Source organism: Rhinolophus sinicus, chromosome 2, assembly GCF_057876585.1.
Source record: "Rhinolophus sinicus isolate RSI-liver-muscle chromosome 2, RSI-T2T, whole genome shotgun sequence".
In the NCBI taxonomy this organism is placed as follows: Eukaryota; Metazoa; Chordata; class Mammalia; order Chiroptera; family Rhinolophidae; genus Rhinolophus; species Rhinolophus sinicus.
The window spans coordinates 46,269,778-46,287,310 of record NC_142502.1 but is presented as its reverse complement, the minus strand read 5'-3'; the positions used below and the strand labels follow the sequence as shown (position 1 = coordinate 46,287,310).

The 17,533-nt window shown below is 37.3% G+C and overlaps 1 protein-coding gene across 2 annotated transcripts in view; it reads right to left on the bottom strand.

The window, feature by feature from the left end:
• The window catches only part of SESN1 (sestrin 1), a 102,150-nt gene that overhangs the window by 36,426 nt on the left and 48,191 nt on the right, over window positions 1–17,533 (bottom strand). The gene's annotated exons all lie outside the window — the stretch shown is intronic.

The following is a 17,533-nucleotide window of genomic DNA, read 5'->3' as shown; positions in this document are numbered from 1 at the left end:
ATTACACCTGAAAACCAAACTATTAAACTGTTTCTCTCCAAGGAATGGGATTATGGGTAGGTGCTATTCACTTTCTTAGTATATATCTATTACACCTAAACTGTCTTCTTGCTATATGATTAAAAATTCCACAGTACGAAGAACTTTTTGGGTGGGGGCAGAATGGGAGGGAGACATATAGCTCTAACAACAGGGCTAGTTTTGTTTTTCTGTTCTAGGGCCCAAAGCTGACCCTGAAGTCTGCTGGTATATTGCATGTATGCAGTTAAATTAAGTACTGTCTGATAGTCTACTACATGAACTCCATACAGCAAAAAGTGAAATGTTCTTTCTTCCAGAGAATATTGCTGGCAAATACTGAAGACAGACAGGATGAAACAACATAGTTTTACTTCTAGTATCCTTGGGTCATAAAAAGGCATTTCTAAAAGGCAATATTGATTGATGCCATATGCACACCTGGGCAGCCCATAACACAAAGACAGAGAGAATCCACTACTTAAAATGACTCCCCCAATCCCAAGACCTGGCACAAAACAAAAACTGGGCCATGGAAGAAGTGTGCTGGACAAGGAGATCCTTTCAAAAAGCCTCTTACACTATGGCTGTTTGTATCAAAATAACAATCCCCCAAATGATCCAAAATACCTGCAGCTGAAGAAATGAAAAAATGGAACTGAAATTGCACAATGGTGCATACTGGCAACAGGAAAGAAAGTGTCTTTGAACTGGGTTTGAAGATTACCTTGCAAAACATACATTCATTGTCTCATATAGATTTAGAATCTAAATTGTTCACTTGATAATAGTGTAAAATTCTTAGTTTATTTCCTACTCTGAAACAGAGCTTTAGTATACGAAGATGATGATTTCAGGATACTTTTCTACCCTCTATACTTAAGAAATTTACTATAGAACATTTGCAATAATGTCAGCAGTGAATGGGGGAACTAACGTAGCAGGAATGGTCCTAAATTTTACAAGGGATTTCAGAGAGCTACTAGTTAAGGATTATAGAGCTCTGTGTCCTAGAAAGACTTTTCCTAGCCACTGATGACTAAAGATGCCATTAGGAACAATGGAACCACGGTTTCAAACAAAGTAACTGTCCCAAAAAGGTGGGCGCCATGCTAAATGCACTTGACTCATGGCAATTTTAGCATTCAGAACAATTCTTATGAGTAGCAGGGATGATTTTTCTTTATTAAATATTTTTGTTGAGTGTGAATTAGTGCCTAAGGTGCTGTGAATACTGAATTTTAAATGTTGCCACCTTCCTACTACCTTCCCTTCCCCCCAATAACAAGCAGATTTGTCTACTCTCTGTTTTTCTTACTGAGGAAGAAAATGTTCATTATTTTTCTATATAAATTTGCATTGAATTAAAGTCTATTTTGCTGAGCTTCTTCAACCCCTTCGTAAGGTTCTTAGATTTAATCAAAGACCAACAGATACTATAAGCGCTTAGGTATTAAGGTAACCAAGCCTCGGAATGTTGGCTCCCTCCTTCTCCCTCTTATAAGGAACAGGTGAAAACTAATCAAATGGCCTTTTAACGTGGCCATAGCTTTTCCTGACACTTGGTACTTAGAGGCATGTGACTGCTTCCTCTGATTCTCCATTTCTTAGCCCTGCATCAGCATAAGCAAGATGCCTAGCTCTAGACCTGCAGAATCTGAGCTTTAAAACCTGATGAGGAGTCTCTGCTACTAGGACACCCTGATCTGAGAATCTGGTCTAAGGACAGGTATGAAAATCAAGAAGAATGAAGAAGCAAGGGTATCAAAAAACTGCTTAGAACTATGAATGCCCACAAAGTCGTGAACAGTGCTCTGCGTCCAGAGCTTTATGTACAGATGTAGACTGCTAGTAATACGTTCTTATGTAAGCAGCGTACACTGGGGGAAGAAGACAATGGGACATTTCTTCAGTGTAGCAACAGATTAGGCAACTGAATTTTTTCATGTCTCTAAATAGTCTTCTCAAGCTGCCTAAGACGATTTCATCCATAAGTTTGAGGATAAGGTAGGAATAGGTGAACAGAGGAAGACTAAAAATAACTAGGACCTGGATTAGAGAGAAATATGTCACAGAGAAAAAATATACATATCTGAAATTCTCAAGATTCTAAGGTTTGGGAAAGAGCCCAAAAAATCTCATTACATAATGAATATGACTCTACATAGGAACGATGGAACAAAATGTAAAATGCCCATAGAGCTTTACAGCCCACAAATTTCACATAGAGTGACTTGTGTAACTGCTCATAACAACCTTGTGAGATGAATCTCATTATTTCTGTATTACCCAAGAAAAAAACCTGTCATGCAACTGATAAGTGGCAGAGCTACAAGTCAAATGAACGTCTGTCTGACTTTAGGTCCACTGCCCTTTCCCTTCCAATCCTCAACAGTTTAGAGCAGCTTCAAAGCCAGCCCTCAGGGAGCTTACAGCCCAGGAAAAGACTCACAAACAATCAAAGGACAACACTAGACAATATAATTCAGTGCTAAATTACATGGCATAGACTGCAAATATCCAGCGGTAGAGAGTCAAGACTTGAAAAATGGGATAGAGAGGAGAGAAATGGCACAGAGGAGAGAACAAGCTTGATGAACTCAAGATGCTGTAAGGAGACAGTTTTGGCTCTGGCAGGGGGTGTGTGTTAGTAAGCAGTGGGAACCAGGGTAGGGTCAGTTTTAGGGAGCCTAGAAAGCCAGTGAAAGAGGACACTGGACAAAGCCAGAGGAGGCCATCATGGAGCCCTAAAATGTTTCTGAGTAGTGGCATAAAGTGGTGAAAGCAGTGACTTTCACAAGTGTGCAGGTAAGTGCAGGCAAAGGAAATCTGTGTACATCTGAGGAAGACGTAGTGAGCCAGCCCGTCTCTCTCATTAAACCAAAAGTTCCATGGGTAAGAAATGGCCCATCTTTTCCAGCACTGAATCCCTTGGCACATAATGGGTGAATCAGAGGAAGAAAAGAGGGGTATAAGATCAGGAAATGTATGTAGTGGTTATTTTCCCTAAGATCATACGAACAGGAAAAAAAGACAGATGCATATACAGACCTGGTAAAATAGGGAATCATAAGGAACAATGTAATTTGGAAGATGGTCTCCATCTCAGTGAAAGAGCTGTTCCAATCCTTTTTTTCTTCTATCTAGCCAAGCCCATCAATGAAGAGGAGGGTTGAGTCAGGGCCATGGTAAAGCTAGGAAGAAGATGTACTTTGTATAACCACTGCTTGAAGACAATGGGCCCTAATTTTTTTAAAACCACATTTTGGCCTTAAAGGGAGCAAGAAAACTAACAACTTTCATTTAACACAGAGAGTACAGAGCTTTGCAGAGTATTTCAGAGTGTACAAGATGAAAGAAAGAAAATTCCAGCCCCCAGAAGCCTTATGATCCAATAAACAACCAGATACAGTGGAAGTATGTTTAAGGTACAAGCAGTGTTATGGATTCAGAGGAATGGACAAAGTCAAGGGATCATTAAAAACATTTCAAGAAGGGAAATGAGGTGATTGAGCTTTGGTTTTAAAAGAGTAGGAGAGACCTCTAGGATGGCCTGAGTTGTGAGGAGAAGCTAAAGGCAGTTAGACTCTAGGTTTCAGGGAGTGCCATGGTCTAGTTAATAGGTAACTGGGGTATAAACCAGAGTGATGATGGTGGAAATGAAATGCAGCAGACACATTCAGTAATTTAAGAAGGGAGACTCTTAAAAACGGATGATTAATTATAAGAAGAAATTTTATTTCCCCAAAAGCCTTTTGCTTCCTTCCACTTTATACCTAAACAAAGGTCAGGCAAAAGTGGTATTGCCCAAGATTGTTTTGATGGAGATACTTATGGATAGGATACTGATATTCCTTTTATTTATAACTGTACACTCATGGATAGATGCTCCAGCGGGTTTTATTCTATAGCATCGCTGCAACTATCTTTAGAGTTTAAAGCAACATAATTAAGTGAAAAGAATCTGAACCTTAAAATGAGAAGACCTGGGTTCTAACCCCAACACTATTTTAACTCCTCATGCCTTCGATTTTTCATTTGTAAAATGAGAGTTACTTACTTCATAGGATTGTTATAAGAACAAAATGTGATGCTATGAAAACTGTTAGACACAAATAAGTTACTATCTTGACATTGGCACTTTCATACTATCAGGTTGCTATCTAGACAGGAGAAATAGTCATAAATAAGAACAAACATTCCCTTAGCACCGTCTCTCACAATTGATTGCAGCGGTGTTTCCATGTAGATACGAGATGACAATCAGACTACACTATTAAACATTTGTAAATAAAAAGCAGTCAAGTATAATGTCTAAAAATATTGGCATTACGTCCAACAACTCTGGGTTCCAAGGATCAATTAAATTTGTCTGAGCCTTGATGTCCTCACACGTACAATGTGAACGATAATACATTGAGCTGAGAGGGCCATAGGATTACATGAAATCGTGCGCGGTGGCTGTAAAAGTAAGCAGTCAGCGAATAGTAAGTTGTCAGTAAATTTAGCTATGGAAGGTACATTAGAGCTACAATACATTCAACTGGTAGCCCTGTTTTACTTGGAATATAAATTAAACAACTGTTTAGCACAGCATTTGTGCAATACTCAAAATTTATTCCTCACTTTGGTGTTTTGGGCTGGAACAATATGTATGTAGGACAAAAATTATTAGATATTGATGTACTTTTTAAAATTTAGTATTTGTAATGCTGTAATTTTTCTAACTGCAATATTTACTAAGGATCTGCAAATAATTTAATGTTAGATTAGACACAACCTAGCCTCAATGATTTTACGTATAATAGGATCTATAGTTTAAAAACAATACAAAATTGAACACTTTCTCTAATTTAATAATTCTTTGACTACCTTTTATCATTGATACTTTTCCAAGAAAACCCATTGGTCAATGTGGTAGAGATGGCTATTTGTCCCTAGCATCTGTTCTCTGCTTCTTCCATGGTTAATAAATGCCCAGATCTTCAGCTGGGCGTATTGCCACTCAGAATAAAGATATATTATCCAGCTTTCCTTGCAGGTAGGTGTGACCTAGTTAGTAAGCTTTGGCCAATGTGAGTATAAAAGGAAATGGAGTGTGCACAGTAAATGTCACTAGAGTGAGGAAGTGTATGCTCATACTTCTAGTACATTCTTCCTCTGTCTGGAGTGTGGATGTGATCCTAGAGCTGAAGTAGCCATCCTGGACATCTATCTCAGAGATGCACGCCACATCTTGAGGCTACGGGGAAAAACAGAAGGGATTTGGGGACTTGATGATTATCTGGAGCCTCTAACTAACTCAGTCCTGGACTGGCTTCATGTCTGAGAGAGAGTGACTTTCCTGTGTAAGAACTCACGCTGTGTTTTCTGTCTCTGGCTGCCTAATCTGATCCAATCCTAAAAAATACAGACAAAATGAAAGCCAAATTTTAAGTTCACTTCTTAATAAGTTTGTTTTCAACTCACACATGCTTGGTCTTTTTATGTTCCCTTTGTTCTTATTCCCACTGCAGACTTCTGGGTCTCTGTGCACAGTACTTTTGATTTGTTTCTATGGTGGTAAGTGAAGGAGAGGGAAAGGGTGAGTTCAGTCAGCTGCTCCACCACTGACATAGTTCACATCATATCCCCAACCTGTCCTTTCATCTCCCCCCACCCACTCTGGGGTCCATTTTGTTCTTCATCTGGGAAGTTCAACTCCATAAAAGAACTGTCCTCAAAAACAGCATTCATTTGTTCATTACTCACTCAGCAAATGTTTACTGAGTGATTACCCTGTACTAGGCATTGTTAGGTGTCGAATAAACCAGACCCTGACTTCAGAGCGCTAATCAGGCAATATTTAAACATGTAGATTGAATTGTGTTTTAATTGCTTCTCGGCCTTTCGGCTAAGATCAAGGGAATTGTGTTTTAGTATTTGTGCACTATACCTCTGTGGTCCCAAATTTTCCTATTGGATCAAAGTGAAAGATATGTGAATTTGAAAGACTGGGAGAAAGCAGACCTGTGGAGAGGGAGTAGGAACCTAAGGGGGTGTGGAGGAAGACTCTGAGGCAAAGATGCAGCTGTATAATAACAAAGGGAGGAGGGAGAAGGAAAAGGAACACACATTCACTGCCTTTTACTGGGCTTCATAGAAACTCACGCCTCTTTTACGTATTGATGATTAATAGGGACAAGTTTAGTGTTAAACTTCTGGAACTCCTAGCACATAGCAACTGCCTTCCTTATTATTCCATCTGCCTTTTGCTTTGCTGCAAGCAGAACTTCAGGACCCCTCAAAAGGCTCCCCACTACTCTTCCCCCATTTTAGCCCCCACTTAGTACTTCCACCGCTTCCCACCTCTCACTGGAACCTTCTTCTCCCAGTGACTCCTGAGGGAAGAGGCGATTCAGCAGAATGGGGAGGGAGTGTTGTTGAAACCCCCAATTAAAATTTAGGTTTCATGTTCTCATAGAAACACTGCCAAAATAGAACGTAAACATCATTTATGCCACTAACTCTATAGTTCAGCCATCTCATGCAGTTAAGATTGGCTTTTACGGGTTATCTACAGAATTTGCCAGAGTGAGGAAATAAGTTCAGAATCTCAATTAATATGAATTTTATCTGGACTGAGACATAGGAAACCTGAAGATCATTCTTCACCTAAAATATAAAGATGGTACTACTATTGCTGGACACAAGAGGAATGAAAAAACAAAACAACAAAAAACCCCAGAAACCAGACATCTGGTACTGATGCCTGTTGTGTTTATCTTAGGTGAGGAAAAGGGTATTGATTAAATACTACTAAACAAGTTTGACTGGGACATTTAGTTCTTAATACTCTACAATATGACATTATGAACGTTTTTTCTTAGGTTGTGGTTTTAACACTTCACAAATAGTTTCTTTTCCTGTTAACTTTCAGACAACTCTGCTTAAAGCATGAGCTAAATACCTGGAGGAAGTGCTACCACAATTTTAGCTTTCTTATTCTCAGTTGAGCAATATTACTCTCAGCTTTTCTCTATTAGGAAAGCATCATATGTTCAGTTACAGTTCTCTTTCTAGCCTAATAAAAGTGCTCTTAAAATTATTATAGTGAAATAATTAAACAATTATAAATCTGAGGCAGAGAGAAAGAAGAACACTGCCCCATCAATACTAGCAAAAAGGCTTACAGGATGCTTAAAAACTTGCTTTGGCTTTTGTTCTGCATCTGAAGTCAGGAAACTCTGACTGATCAAGGTCACTTGTCTTTTTTTATGGGGTCCCTGCCCATAACATGCAGCCAAAATGTAACTCTCTCTATATTCCTGATACAGCATAAGAGAGCACAAACACATTCTAAGTAGTGAAGACAATCTTTCCCTCCCCAATGGGCCATGAGTCCAGAAAAACAAGTTACCTCATTTATGAACCATGTTATTTAAGACTGTGATGCAACAATATTGCATTACTATTTTCTATAAAAATATATTCTGTCAAAATCATAGCTCAAATGTTGACCAGCAAGGTCTTAAAAATTCCCCCCTCCCCTTCTTATCTTTCAAATTGGATTTAGGGCACAGAAAAAAAGTATTTTCATTTCACATAGTAAATTTCTTTAGGTCCTAGAAACTATAAATCTCTACTAATTGGTATCTTTGCATGGCAATAGTTATGAAAACCTTAATGCATAGGGATGACTTTCAAGTACTGCAAGATGTTAAAATCCTCTCTAATTAAACAATGCAATTATATTCAGCATCTAATCCATATCTGATGTAATAATCATAGAATTTCAGAGCTCAAATATTATACACTGAGTGAAGCTAGAATAGGCATTTGGAGATGTCTCAGAAACACATCATTTTAATGTTGATATATTTATCATATTATAGTTTTAAGAAACTTGGATGTCTGTGTGTAAAATCAGGCCTGGCCCCAAGATTTGATAGAATAAATAGCTGCTTATTTGGTATAATTTTAGAAGTGCTATTACAAAAAAAAACACACATAAAAACCGTCACCCAAATTCTTCCTCAGAGATGAAAATTGTAAAAATGATACCTAGTTGTCTTTCTTTTACATATTTAGCTGAGATTCAATAATGCCTATAATTCTGTAAGCAAATTAATTCCATTATTTTCTGTTAAAATGCAAATGCTCTATAAAAGAGAAAACTCATTAAACTGTATAATGGATTCAAACCTTACAATAGGCATGTGAAGTGAAAATCATGTAGATAATATTATCCTTGAAAATTTCTTTGGAAGGGACCAAACTGGAGACTGATTAAGCCACTTCTTAGGAAGCCCAAAGCAGACATTTTATCCTCCAGCACTAGAGCAGATGATTGTTTATCTGGTTCAGCACTAGTTGGGAACACTGGCTGGGTTTAGGAGCCTTGGATAAAAAAGCACGTCTTTAACGCCTGAAGTACCCTCAGAACAGTGAGATGCTCTATGAGAACCAAGCAGAAGTTCAGAGCAATGGAGAACCCAGCAGATTTCTGTTTCTCATTTCACACTCACTGGGGGGGCCGGGGGGGCATATGATTCATTGAGTGAGGTGTTGGGCAGAACTGCTTATGATATTTACATTAAAAATAGTTTCCTCCTCACAGTTAAAAATGTTTGACTGAGCAGGAATAGTTACATTTGCATAAGTTAATGTATGAATGGTGTAACTCCATAGTAGGGGTCAGTTCCTCCCTTAAGAGTATGTGATGGTGTATTAGGGTAGAAGAAAAAAAGAATGGGCCCCATGCCTGAGAGCAAAGAAGGATTCCATGGGAGTGGGATGGCAAAAGACCATGGCCAAAGATCAATTCTGCCTACTTCACAAATTTGTTTAGAGTATAGATAGGCATCTGCTGCATAAAACTTTTAGTCACAATGGCTAATTAACCATAACCTCCTATGTTCTCAAACCTGACAGATAACTGACAACTTACTATAATTTCCCTTCACTTTCGCAAACAGCAACTATTAGTGTCAAAGTGTCATCTTTATATTTTTCTATTTTCAGTTCAAGATGAGATCCAATTTAAAGTAACTTGCAGACAAGAACATCAAATTTGCAAATCAGAGAGCTGTCTTGTGACTTTTCTTAATGGGTACTGCCAGCAAGCACTGGCTATCTTTATCCTGATAAGCACTGCTAAATCATCTCACGTGGAGAGGTTCTAGTCCTACCACTAGTATTAAAAACTCCTAAATCACCAGATTATATAAAGGCCGTTTACGTTTACAGATTCTAAACTGGTCGGCCCAAATAGCAAAATGAAGTTGCTAGAAATAGGAACAAGTATTTTCATGCATTTACAAAATAAGTTCCTATGAAAAAGTTCTTTTGACTATGAATTCAGTTTTTCAAGACCTTGTTGATATTTCTTTTCTCCTGACTAGAATCTTATTCATGCAGAAAATAAGTTAGTCAAGTGAATTACTGAAAAGGAAGCAGGGATAGGAGAGAGGAGAAAGCACAGTTGAGGGGGGTTATTTCAGGGCCACACACTGCACCGCAGCTGTCGGCTGGGGTATTGCAAATGTGTCTGCACCATCGGTCCAATGGAGGACTGTGACAGAGTGTGGACGGCTGAGCTCACTTAAGAATCCTGACTGGGAAAACAACTAACTGGGAACACATGGCCTATTGATACAACCAAGTATTATCTTTAGCATGAAAACCCTAGTCATGGGATTAGAAATTATTATTTGAATTGCTAGTCTTCAGCTATAGCATTAATGAAAGTTATTTAACAACAACAGTAACAACAAAACAACTCTCCCTTCTTTCACCAAAGAAATAATTTAGCTTGGCAGGTTTCCCCTCATTTATATGATTCTCCTTTTTATTACATTTAAATATACTTCTTTAAGTAATTAGGCACAAAAGTATCAGAATGAAGTTTCTTCAGTGATGGGGGTTGAGAAAGAATGAAAGGGTTACATTCCATGTTTAGGCTTTCGATTTCTCTGTCAACTTAGTTGTTAAATGTGGGAAAGTTATTATAAACTTATCATTTTAGTTGTGCCTCTCTGTTCTTTGTGTAAACATTTGTCCAAGGACTCTTGGGGCAATTCCAACAAATTACATCAGGTGTTTTGCTACAATGATTAAATTAAAACAGAAGTCCTTGGTATCGCTTCCTTGATTTTATTTTAACTTCTTAAAATCAATGTTAACCATCTGTATGACAAATGAAATGTTCACCACCTATATAAATTTTAAAATAATATATCCTCAGTTTGCAGACTTGCATCATTTTAAATTCAAATATAAAAACAGACAACATTTTACTATTTCTTCTCTCCAAGAACAACTCAGCATTCACATGTACAAATACTTAGGCCACTAAGTACCCACTGAGCCAAAGGAGGGATTTTGAGGGCAATGAAGAAGTTATGGACATTTCTAGAACATAAAGAATCAAAGTTTAATCACAAAAAGCCTTCCTGTCATGGGACAACAATGGGATCCATAATCAATGTGTGAATAATATAAAATATTTTAATAATGTAGTAATGATCAATTTAGAATTGATTGCTTAACTAAGAATTCTGGGCTCTCTCCTCTCTTAAAAACTGTCATAATTCCTGAAATATTTTAAAATTTAATTAAAATACTCCAACATAACATTGAAAGATGATCTTTTAAATAATAGCAGAAGAAAACGGCAATAGATCTGGGGTACAATCAAATTAGGACAATCTAGCAGATCATTTTCCAAGCATCTAACATTCTTATGCTTAAGAGCTTATGCAAACCATTTAGAACACTGATGATGAACATATGACTGCTTAGATATATAAATACTCAAATATTTCTAGTTTCAGCTTAAGTACCACTGCAAAATGGGAAGATTTCTGGTGCACAAGATATATTTTATTAAATATTTTATGAAACATATATATAGCAGACAGAAAATTATATATTTGCAAGTATTTGAACTTACTATTCCAGTGTCTTCTTACCACAAAAAGTTGAAATAATATAGACACTATAAATTAAGACTTATTTGGAAAGCATTTTTTCATCTAACAATGTTTTAGATAAATTATTATAGATGAGAAACATAAAAGCCTGCTCTCTCTTGCCAAAGGATCAGGAACGGGACAGCCTAGCAAGTCACAATTTTTAAGCAATAGCCACTCTACTGCAATCAAACACTGTGTCATGCAGGGTCTCTTGTCCTGCTCCCCGCACAAGAACTCAGGACGTGGTGAGGCCAAAAAGGAACAACGGAGCCATAGATAGGGGAGTCATACCACTATAGCCTTGCTGGCGGCTGGGCTGGAGACACAGGAAGCAGGATCCACACGATCCACAATCTGCCGTCCGTGCTTGCTAACCCCACTTGCTAGTCGCAATCCGCAGTCTGCTTCTCTGCCAACCAACCAACCCCTTGCTGGCTGCAATCCGCGCTTGCTACCATAGCCACAGCAATTATATTAGCAGCTAATGGCTCACTGGTTACAGCTGATGGCCACCCAGCCACAGCAGATGACCATCTCATTACAGCTGATGGCCATCTAATAACCGAGCCAGCACCTTTCCACATGAGACTGAGAGCCTGGAAACTACTCTCTGGGACTCCGTCTCCACACACCACCACCACCACCACCACCACTACCACCAGCAAACAGTCGCTTTATTCACACTCACGCCAGCAAAGGCTAAGTGGGGAGACTAGACTTCCACCCTTGCCAGGCTATAACAAGGTACCCCAAACTCCCTGCCAGGGTAGTGTCAGAGAAGGCCGAGTAAGGAGCTGGGACTTTCATCCTGAGTGGGCAGTAATGCTCATTACCCTGCACCACTTGAAATGTCACTGAAGGAAACCACATGGGAACCTGGACATCCACTGACACCAGAAGCAGTGAGTATCCCTCCTTCACCACTTGGAGGAGACCTAGGAGAAGAGCCAGGACTTGCAACGTAGCCCACACATTAAGAAAAAGGAAATTCTCAAGAAAAAAAAACAATTTAAGTTCCTGCCCCCATGAACCTAGAGAAAGAAAGGCAATATAAAGTGAGAAGCAAGCAGAAGGAAGGAAATAAAGATAAAAGCAAACTTCAATGAAGTTGAAAACAGAATAACAATAGAGAAAAATAATTGAAACAAAGTACAGACTCTTTGAAAAGAAAAAAATTCAAAAACCTATAGCAAGAATGACAAAGAAAAATAGGGAAGACACAAATTACCAATATTAGGAATGAAATAGAGGATTACCATCAAAGAACCTGCAGAGACCACAAGATAATAAGGGATTACTATAAACATTTTACACTCATGAGTTTGACAATTTAGATGAAATGGGTGGATTTCCACCACAACTCCTACCATGAAACAGATCACTTGAATAGTTCTGTAACTATTAAGAAAACTAAATTTGTAATTTTTTTTTAACTCCCAAAAAAGACATTTCCAAGTCCAGATGCTTTCACTGGATAATTCTACTAAACTTTTAAAGGGGAATTAATACCAATTTTACAAAATCTCTTCCAGAAAATAAAAGAGGAGGGAACACTTCCCAATTCATTTTATAAAACAAGTATTAAATACCAAAACCAGACAAAGACAGTAGGGGACAAAAGGAAAAGTACAAACCTGGTGAATATGGATGCAAAAAGCCATAAGAAAATATAAACAAATAGAATTCAGCAACATTTTTAACTCTTTATACACCATGACTTAGTGGGATTGTTCCAGGAATTTAAAACTGGTTCAAATCTGAAAATCAATCAATATGTCCACCATATTAACAGGCTAAAGAAGAAAAACCACATGATTATATCAATCGATGTAAAAAAGTATTTGAGGAAATTCAACCCTAAGTCAAGATTTAAAAAACAAACAAAAAAAAAACAAAAAACAAACTTTCAGAAAAGTAGGAACAGAGGGGGGAGGGTTTCTTCAACTTAATAAAGTGTGTCCACAAGAAACCCTCCAGCTGATTTTATACTTAGTCGTGAAAGTCTGAATGCTTTTCTCCTAACACTGGAAATAGGCAAGAATGTCTACCTTCACCACTCTTACTCAGTGATAGTACTAGAAGTTTTCGTCCATGTAATAACATAAGAAAGGGAAATAAAAGGCATACAGATCAGAAAGGAAAAAAAGAAATTGTCCCCATCTGCAGATGACACAATTGTCTACACAGCAAATCCCAAGGAATTTACCAAAAAAAATCCAGGATACAAATTAATATACAAAAGTCAATTGCTTTCCTATATACCAGCAATGAACTGTTTAAATTTGAAATTAAAAAGTTACGATAGCCCATACCATACTGTTTTGATTATTGTTGCTCTGTAGTACAAGCCGAAGTCAGGGAGTGTGATACCTCCAGCATTATTCTTTTTTCTTAGGATTGCTTTGGCTATTCGGGGTCTTTTGTGGTTCCATACAAATCTGATGATTTTTTTGTTGTATTTCTTTAAAAAATGGCATTGGGATTTCGATGGGGATAGCATTAAATAAAGAAGATGTGGTATATATATATATATATATATATATATATATATATATATATATATATATATACACACAATGGAATACTATTCTGCCATAAGAAAGGATGAATAGTGCCATTTGTGACAACATGGATGGATTTTGAGATTATTATGCTAAGCGAAACAAGTCAGACAGAAAAAGTCGAGAACCATATGATTTCACTGATATGTGGGATATAAAACTGAAAGCAACAAAGGAACAAGACAAACAAATAAAGAAACAAAAACTCATAGACATAGACAAACGTTTAGTGGTTACCAGAGGGGAAGGGGGAAGGGGCGTGGTAGATGAGGGTAAATGGGATCAAACATATAGTGATGGAAGGAGAACTGACTCTGGGTGGTGAACACACAATGTGATATATAGATGATGTATTACAGAAAACCTATGTAACTTTACTAACCATCGTCACCCAATAAACTTTAATTTAAAAAAATGTTAAACACAAAATTTATCATGAAATCCAGCAACTCTACTCCCAGGAATCTACTCGAGAAATGAAAACGTACATCCACACAAAGACTTATATATGAATGTATATAGTATCATTATTCATAATATCCAAAACTGGACACACAGTGAATAGATAAAGAAATGTAGTAAGGCCATAGAACAGAAAACTGCTCAGCAATAAAAAGCAACAAAATACTGATACCTGCTGCAAAATGGATAAACCTCAAAAATATTATGCGAAGTGTAAAGAAACCAGAACAAAAGACAACATATTGTTCATTTATCTGAAACATCCAGATAGGACAAACTGATGGAGACTAAAAGCAAATCCGTTTTTGCCTAGAGCTGGGAGTGAATAGGAATTGACTACAAACGGGCTTGAGGAAATTTTAGGGGATGATGGAAATGTTCAAACCAGATTTTGGTGACAGTTGCACCTCTCTACAAATTTTCTAAAACAAAAATTGTACACTCACAATAGGTGAAAAAAATTATAACAGCACAGAAAAAATAAAATACTTAGTTATCAATCTCACCAAATATGATCGATATGCCTAAAACCACAAAATTCTGATGAAAGAAATCAAAGATCTAAATAAATGGAGAAATACTCCATGTTCATGGATTAGAAAATTCAATACTGTTAACATGTCAATTCTTCCCATCTTGATCTATAGGTTCAATGCAATTCTAATAAAAATCCTGGCAAGCTATTTTGTAGATATCAACAAACTGGTTCTAAAGTTTATGTGTAAAGGCTAAAGGCCTAGAATAGTTAACACAATACTACAGAACAGTTACATTACGTAATTTCAAGACTTATTATAAAGCTACAGTAAACAAATGAACATGGTTTTAGTGAAAGAATATACACATATATCAATGGAATATAGTAGAGAGCCCAGAAATAGACCCAGGCAAATATAGTCAATTGATCATTGACAAAGGAGCCAGGTAATTCAATGAGGAAAAGATAACTTTTTCAACAAATGATTATGGAACAACTGGACATCCATATGCAAGAGGGAGGGAGGGAGAGAGAGAGAGAGAGAACTTAGACACAGACCTAACACCTTTAACAAAATTAACTCAAAATGGATTATAGACCTACATGTAACACATAAAACTATAAAAATTCTAAAAGAAAACAGAAGATCTAGATAACTTTGAATTTTGCAATGACTTTTTAGATACAACACCAAAATCATGAGTCATTAAAGAAAAAATTGATAAGTTGTAATTTATTAAAATTAAAACTTTTTGTTTTGCGAAAGACACTCTTAAGAAAATGAAAAGACATGCCAAAGAATGGGAGAAAATATTGTGTACTGTGTAACAACATTTTGGTCAACGATGGACCACATATATGATGGTGGTCCCATAAGATTATAATGGAGTTGAATTTCCTGTAAGAAATGGAAGGATATGTGGTTCCAGAGGAAAATTTTTCTCTAATGGGAGCAATAGATCTGGGGTTTGGGAATAGATTCTCTCATTCACAGCACCTCTACTTAAAGTGCACAGATTACATCCCAGCCAGTCAGCCACTGATTTGTTTCAGGACAGAGGGGCCTGTCCCCCCAGCATTACATATTCAGAGGGCACTACAGCCCCCTCAGATCTAGCTTGATGGTCTTCAGAGTATTGCTGTAAATTCTTTGTTGAGGCCCTAAGATCCTGTACAAGGACACAGGCCCACAGGAGCTACCTTAATAAGTACTGAGTGTCACTGCTACTTTAGTAAAAGCTTTCTGTGACAGTGTGGAGTCAGCCTGTCCCTGTACTTTGGAAATATTTTCATGTTGTAATGATGTAAAACATAAGTAAGTTTTATGTCTTCCATTAATTCAATGCCAGAAAGAGACCTTTGTGCCAGATCAGGTCAATGGAAGCAAAAAACATTTTCCAAAGTCAAAATATTGAGTCCTCAGTTCTATATCCTCTCTATGTTAAAACACTCTCCTTTTTTTGAAAATGAATACCACAAAGTTCCTTAATCTGACCACTGTTCTAACATGCAATAGACAAAACCCACATTGCCATGACAATCCCCTATGTTCCTTTCTCTCTCTGTCTTGATTTCTTATTCCTACTGATCCTCAGGCCACCTTTCCACTCCCTCCGGATAGTCACTATTATGGTGATCTATGCTTTACCCAGCCAGTTTCCCCTTGATATTTCCAATCCATCCAGCCCACATCCCTGTTCGTGGAGCCGAACTGACAGCTTTGATGTTCTATTTCTGACCCTGTCAGGAGGCAGGGGGAGGGCTTGTGGGACGGTGTTTATAAATCTGCAGTAGTGACAGTGATGTCCTAGGCCTTCACATGCACTCACCACTCACTCACTGACTCACCCGGAGCAACTTCCAATCTTGCACGCTCCATTCATGGTAAATGTCCTGTACAGGTGTGCCATTTTTTATCTTTTATAGTTTATTTTTACTGTACCTTTTCTGTTTAGCTGTTTCTATGGTTAGATACAGAAATACTTGCCATTGTGTTACAACTGCCTATAGTATTCAGTGCAATAACATGCTGTAACATACACCTCGGTGTGTAGTAGGCTGTGCCATCCAGATTTGTGTAAGTGCACTCCATGATATTCACACATTGACAAAATTGCCTAATGATGCATTTCTCAGAACATACCCTTGTCATTAAGTGATGCATGACTGTATTTGATAAAAGACTTGTGTCTAAAATATTTATTTAAGAAACAGCTTAAAGCTCAACAATAAGAAAACAAGCCATTTAAAAAGGGGAGAAAAGACCTAGCTGTATACCTTACCAAGAAAGATGTAGAGATGGCAAAAAGCATGTGAAAAAAAATCCTCAAACATGATTTGTCATCAGGGAATTGCAAATTTAAATAACAATGAGATATCATCATATACCTATTAGAATGACTAAAATTAAAAAAACAACAACAAGTGACAATACCCAACACTGGTGACGATGTGGAACAATAGAATTCGCATTCATTGCTGCGAGGAATGCAGAATGGTACAGTTACTTTGGAGGACAGTTTCCTAGTTTCTTATAAAGCTAAAAATAATCTTACCATATAACCCAGTAATCATGTTCCTAGGCTTTTATGCAACTGATTTGAAAATCTGCACATGAATATTTATAGCAGCTGTATCCTTAATTGCCCAACAACCAAGATGTCCTTCAATCGGTGATAAACTGCAGTACGACTATATTATTAAGTGATAAAAAGAAATAAGTTATGAAGCCACAAAAAGGCGCATAGATGAACCTTAAAGGCAAATTGCCAATGAAAAGAACCAGTCTGCAATGGCTAATACTGTAGGATTCCAATTATACAACATTCTGGAAAAAAAAGACGGTACAAAGATCAGTGGTTGCCAGGGGTTTGGAGAAGAGGGTAAGCCTGACTAGGTGAAGCACAGGGGATTTTTTAGGTGGTGAAATTATTCTGTATGATACTGCAATGCTAGGTATATTACATTATGCATTTGTGAAAACCCAAAGAACTTTATAGCACAAAAAGTTAAACTTAATGAACACAAATTTTAAAAAGTCATTCAGAAGGTTAAAGGAT